Here is a 6,390-nt window from a genome sequence, read left to right as displayed (position 1 = left end):
CAGCTTTTAACGGCCTGTTGGATCACCATTGTGACAATTTTATATTAAGGGTACTCTGCTCTAGTTTCATCTTCTTTTGGAAAGAATGACATTTGGGTTACCCCTGCTGCTCTGGTTCTGCTGTAGCTGTGGCACTGCAAGCTGGAAGCTTGGGGTTCTGATGCCAAGCTAGAACCAATGGAGAGTGAGACAACAGATGTTTCCCTATAGCTCTATAGTTTCCCCAAATCATGCATGAGTGGTCAAGAGTGTGTCATCTACCCAGTGGTAGAGTGCCCTGCAATGAATAAAGAACCTGCCACCTGGTTGCCTCGAGGAAGTGGTCCATTCTTCCCTTATATCAGTGAGCAGGTGGTAATGTTGTGGTTTGGACCCCAGTTGGTGCACATCCATTCTTCCACTCAAGTCCATAATTTCCCACCTGGTCATGGCGAAGGCCCACGGTTACGTACTCATACCCCCCACTGAGGAGACCATTGCTGCACATCTGTGCCCTTCCTCGTCCACGCTTAGCACAGACCTCAGCAAAAACTGCCTTCAAATCCGCCAACCTCGCTGACAAGGTTTCCAACTTCCAAAACTGGAAGTGAAAGCAGTATCCACACTGTGCGCAATGGTGGTGCTACAGGTTTTTCAAGCCAAGTCACTGGACAGCAGCAACCTGAACAAGGACACCATGAAAGACTTGAAGGCAGTCACTGATATTTCCTCAGAATACTCATGAGAGGTTCAAAGGAACGATAGAATAAGTCTAAGTGAGGTGGAGATTGGACTTTAAAGCCCCCATTTTGTGGTGCCCAAGAGAGATAGTGTACTCCGTCAGATCCAGAGCACTTTGCAGGTGCACGTTTTGGATGACAACTCTGAAGCAGACCCTGGCACAAATCCATCCCAGGGACTGTTTTGCATCCTTAGATCTGGAAGATGCTTACTTTCATATTCGGATAGTACCTGCTTCGGACACTCTCTGAGGCTGGCATTCGAGGGCACAGCATGCCAGTACTCGGTGCACATAGACCACTTGGAACTAAAAGCGTGTCCGCCTCATATCCCTGTCTCCTAAACAGCAGACGTGCTTTCTAGGAACAGAGTTTCTCACAGAGAGTGTAGACTGCATCCTAGTTCGGATGACTTGAGGCCTCTTTGGGAAGGTGGAGTTGTTTTTTTTCATGATGAGCGAGAATACACATTGGCCACGTTCTTTTAACTGTCTCACTTTCCGCTGTTGGGAAATGCTCTGGACGTCATGCTGGCCAAGAGCCAAATTTTATGTGTTCCCTGCCAGTGAAGTTTTTGCTTCTGATGTTATGCAAAATCACGCATTGGTGATCCTTATTACCCTGAACTGGCCAAATCAACCTTGGTTCTGGATCTTAAAGGGATGCTGGTGGCTCCCCCTTGGTGATTTCAGAGGTGTGGAGCCTTTATGTGTGGATTCGCTAATTCATGAGTCCTAGAGAGGCTACGCACCCTGCCTCACCTTGCGCTTGACATGCTCACTGAGCCTTGTGCACCTTTTACTTGGTGTCTATATGCTCTATTAAAAGAGGAGTGTTTGTGTAATTGGTGATGGAAATATCGACTCAGCGAGCTGTCCCGTGTCTAATGTAACATTTTTTCTGCAGCACAGGCTAGATAACAGGAGTCTACTACCAACGTTAATGGTTTATGTGGCCTCTGTTGCTCCATTTTGTTCCCCAGTTGATGGGCAAACAATCGGTAAGCATGTGCAGATTTCTCAGGGGAACAAGGAGATTACATCGCCCACGCCTTCGGTGCCACCGCAGGACCAAGCACTGTTCTGAAATCTCTCTCTCTACCCCCATACGAACCCTTGGAATTCACTGGTATGGGGAGAGATCTATCTTATAACTGCTCTGCTTCTTGCTCTTGCCTTGTCTGAGCACATGGGAGATTTGCATGTGCTCTTGGTGGATTACGATTGTACTTGCTTTGGGCCTCGGGACTGCAGTGCCTAATCTCTTCTACTACCCTTCGGAGCACAAGTCATTTCTTTGCTGCTTTGTCTTCCACACTGGGGCTTGAAGCGCTATTTATTCTTTCAGGACATTAAGGATTACATTGACCGCTCGGCCATCTTTTGACAGTCTAACCAGCTCTTTGTGTGCTATGGTGGCTGTTCTAAGGGACAGGCAGTATCTAAGTAGAATTTCTCACTGGTTAGTGGATGCTATTGTGATGGCTTATGCGAGGTAGGGACAGGAATGCCCTCTTAACATCAGAGCCCATATGACGAGTGCTACTACCTCTTTATGGGCCTGTTCTAAAGGCACAGCTGTTTGAGATATGGCTTTGTAGATGACTGGGCCTTTCAGAATACTTTTGCCTAGGTTTACAAGTTGGATGTACTGTCCTTGGCATCTGAATTGTTATCGAGTCATTATCGAGTTATTGAGTCACTAATCTCACTTATTCAGGTGGCAGCAATGGTTAGAGAGTTGGACAACCCGGAGGTTGGGGGACTGTTGGTGGGGGGTGTGAATAACCTGCGCACTCTTCCACCTTCAATACCATGACTAAGGTGAGTCCCTTGAGCAAGGCACCGAACCTCCAACTGCTCCCCGGGCACTGCAGCAATATGGCTGCCCACTGCTCCGGGTGTGTGTTCACGGTGTGTGTGTGTGTGTGTTCACTACTGTACGTGTGCACTTAGATGGGTTAAATGCAGAGCACACATTCCAAGTATGGGTCACCATAATTGGCCACACATCATGTCTTTACATTACTTGGGGCACAGTTTGTTACCACTTACAGTTGTTGACACTGTGCAGCCCTTTGTACATTTATGTACTTGTACCAGTTTGTTATTGCTTATAGTTATTGCTAGTTTGTTATTGCTTATACACTGTGCATGCCTAAGTCCATTTTTATATGTGCTTTGTGTTATGTTACAAGGCGCAGCCTTACTCTGTTGTTGTGTTCAGTGCAGCAGCTCATTCATTCTGGCCGAATATGCAAATTCAGTATACCTGAGAAAAAGATTCTTGTTGGTCTAGCCCGTAGCAGGTGAGGCTGTGAGGCTATTGGTTGGGAATTGTGTGTTGTTTTACCTCATGCATGGTGTAGTTGTGAAGCGTTGGTTTTGAGGCTAATCTTCGCCGCACTCACGGCGGGATTTTATACCGTTCCCACTGTGACAGTTTCAAAATATATGGTGAACTCTCGAAAGGGAACGTCTCTGGTTGCTGTCATAACCTCAGTTTCCTGAGAGTGGGAAGTGAGACTTTCTGAAGATTGCTGTGCTCACTGCTCAATCAGTATTGCAGCATTCAGTCTAGATTCTGAGGCAATTGTTGTTCTCACTGCATTATATACTGCCTGCAGGCTTGTCCAGGGGCTCCAAGAGGAAGGAGGAGCCATTGAGTTAACCCCAGCAAGAGAACAAAAATGCAGGAACACTGAGCTATGACTGAGGTGAAGCCAGAGAGGCAAAAAAGTGAGGGAGGGAGAAGCCAGGGCAAAACCTACTATTTGACAGGCCAAGGATGATTTACTGGCATGGAGGCTGTAGGCGAAAGCTAGTGGGTTGACACTAGTGAATACCATGCCCAAGGCAAATCCAGGCAGGATGGTGGAAGCAGCGTGGGAGAGGCTGAAGGGTTAAGGGGAGACAGTGCAGGCTGGGCTGAAGGACTTTGGTAGTGTAGGTTTCACAAACAGTTCTCTTGGACTATACAGGTCAGCCATACTTCTCAGGAATGATCCGCATGGAACAGGCAGACATCTTAGGGACGACCCTCTTGGGCAACATTTCTTACAAACAGGCTCAGCGCAGGGAAATGACACAGGCAGGATACACTCATTTTTCCCAATCAATCAGAACTATTTCATCAGCCAGTGAGGTAGGACTCCACATCATCTTGGTCACTTGGTCAGATGTTTCATCAGGCTTGGATAACGGGATGCTCTTCGGCTCAGTTGACTGCCACTGATATTGTGACAAGCTCCGGCTCTGTGTCTGCAGTGGGCTCAGGCTGGTTTGTTGCTTGGGTGGGGACTGCGGCTGGCACTCAGTTTTTCTCCTCACTTGCGTAGATGGTGAAGGGGGAACCATTATGGAGGAGTACCCATGTATGCCTGGTCTCGTTTCAGGATTTAAGCTTGTCCAGAAAAGTTGGGTAACTCAAATCTGTAACCAAGGCAACAAACAAGGAAATCAGGCAAGCAAGAAAAAACAAAAATGAAAAAATACAAAACAAACTGAACATAATCCTGACAGCAGGGAACAAGACACTGCATAGCTTGCCATACTCCTCAGTCCTGCACAGTAATGTGGCGCCTCAATGCACGGTGCAAGTACCATCAGCCAATCAATTCATGTATATGAATCAAGTATACAGATATATATGTGTATTTGAAATATTCAGTTTTATTTACCAGAATAATACATAAACATAGTAATGAAGTGTCATCATTTCACATCCCTGATACATTGTGCTTCACGGAAACCAAATTGTACTAAACCTAGAACCGGGATCGTCAACTGGCGGACCGCTGTCCATATCCGGACCTCGAGATACATCCGTGCGGACCGTGAAGGCTTTTGACATAATGAAATAAAAAATAATAATAATAGCCTACCAAACGCTAATTTCAAGCACATCAGGGTCAGCGTTTGGGTGCAGTCGTGCCTGCAGTGATGAGAGCAGAGATCTGCGCATTGCGCAGACACATGTAGCCTTCAGTGAGTGAAAAACAATGGCATTACGTTGGGGTTACGTCGTAATATTGTAAAGATATGTTTTTTCTATATACTGTATTTTTATAAATATTTATGTTTTAAATCATGAAGGTGAGCCAATGGATATCACACAGGCAACGTGAAAACTGCACAATATGTGAAAGCGAAAGTAAAAACTAACAGCGCTTTCAGCATCTGACGCTGCATTAACGGCACACATTTTTACAGAGACGACAGACAGACAGACGAATCTACTTCATATGCTGATAATAATTTACTCCCCTAATATTTCCCTTGTGGCCCGAACAGAGTGGGGGTAAAAATAGAAGAAACCTGTTTTGTTATTATTTAGATTGTTTTTGAAAGTCGGTGCTTGAAATAATGCTCTTAATTTTCATCGATGACTGCAGTGTTATTATGGGTTAAGAAAGTCTTAATCATGATTTCAGATTGTCTTAAATATGGGGACTGAAAGACAAGAATTGCGATGACACTTCATAAGGCTATCAATTGAATAAATATGAGCGCTGCACGTTTCAAAGTCTGCTGCGGTGCTGCTTTGTGTACCATTCTGATAGCGCCTCCTGCTGGAAGAGAATGATCTGACATTTTTAATCAGCTCGTACTTCTGCTGTTGTCAAAAAGACCAATGTGAAAATCAATCCATGGTTTTAAGCAGCAAACACGTAGAGTTGTAAATCTGAACTGATGGATCGACAATATAATGTGTTATACAAATTTAAACAAAGGCAAAATATAAATGTAAAATATATGTATATGTTATTTAATTAATATAATACTTGATTGATAATAATTGTTGTAATTAATATACGAATTGATACTTTTGACTCTTGAAAATTTAAATGTGAAGTTTACCATTTAATAAAGCTTTTTGTTTTGTGAAACCATCATCTGAAGTCATTTTATTTATAAAAAAATTGTGCAGGTCTTAAAAAAGGTCTTTAAAAGTCTCGAATTTAAGCTTAAATATCCTGCAGATACCCTGGTCTCGCAAAAAAAAAAAACATATATTGTTTTTATATATAATGTCCGGACCTCGGCTGGTGAGAAGGGTTCATTACTGGGCCTCGAGCCATTTTAGTTGAAGACTCCTGACCTAGAACATTCCTTTAATTCAGATCTGGACTTTATTTGTTTATTTATTTTCCTTTTAAACAATCTGCCTTTGACTATAAGTGCACTTTTACACCATCACTGCTTTTTAAATCAGAAGATAGAAATGTATGAAACCCTAAAACAATAATGGTTACAGATGCATGTATAATCAGTAAAAATACTTCACTCACTTAAGCTGAATATTAACAATATTGCATTCAGGTGCTATAGCTAAATTGAACTTGTTTTGTTTTTGATATGCGTTGCAACCAGTGGCGGCTGGTGCTAAAAAAATTTAGGGGGCGCACACAAAATGAATCACACTGTTAATACAGGCTTTATTATCAATAAAGCAATCATTAAACATTTGTAATCATCCCAAAAAATATTAGGCATTTATATTAATGTGATTCAGAGATAAAGGCCATAATACTAATGTTATCCACACGAGGGAGCCACAGGATAAATCTCAAAGACAGAGAAAATAAATTGATTTGTAATAAAACATTGCATATAAATTAATTTTCATAAAGTTATATATAGTCCAATATAATAAGTAATTATAATGCTAT

The sequence above is a fragment of the Garra rufa genome, chromosome 9 (genome assembly GCF_049309525.1).
Source record: "Garra rufa chromosome 9, GarRuf1.0, whole genome shotgun sequence".
In the NCBI taxonomy this organism is placed as follows: domain Eukaryota; kingdom Metazoa; phylum Chordata; class Actinopteri; order Cypriniformes; family Cyprinidae; genus Garra; species Garra rufa.
Note: the sequence above shows the minus strand (reverse complement) of the source record.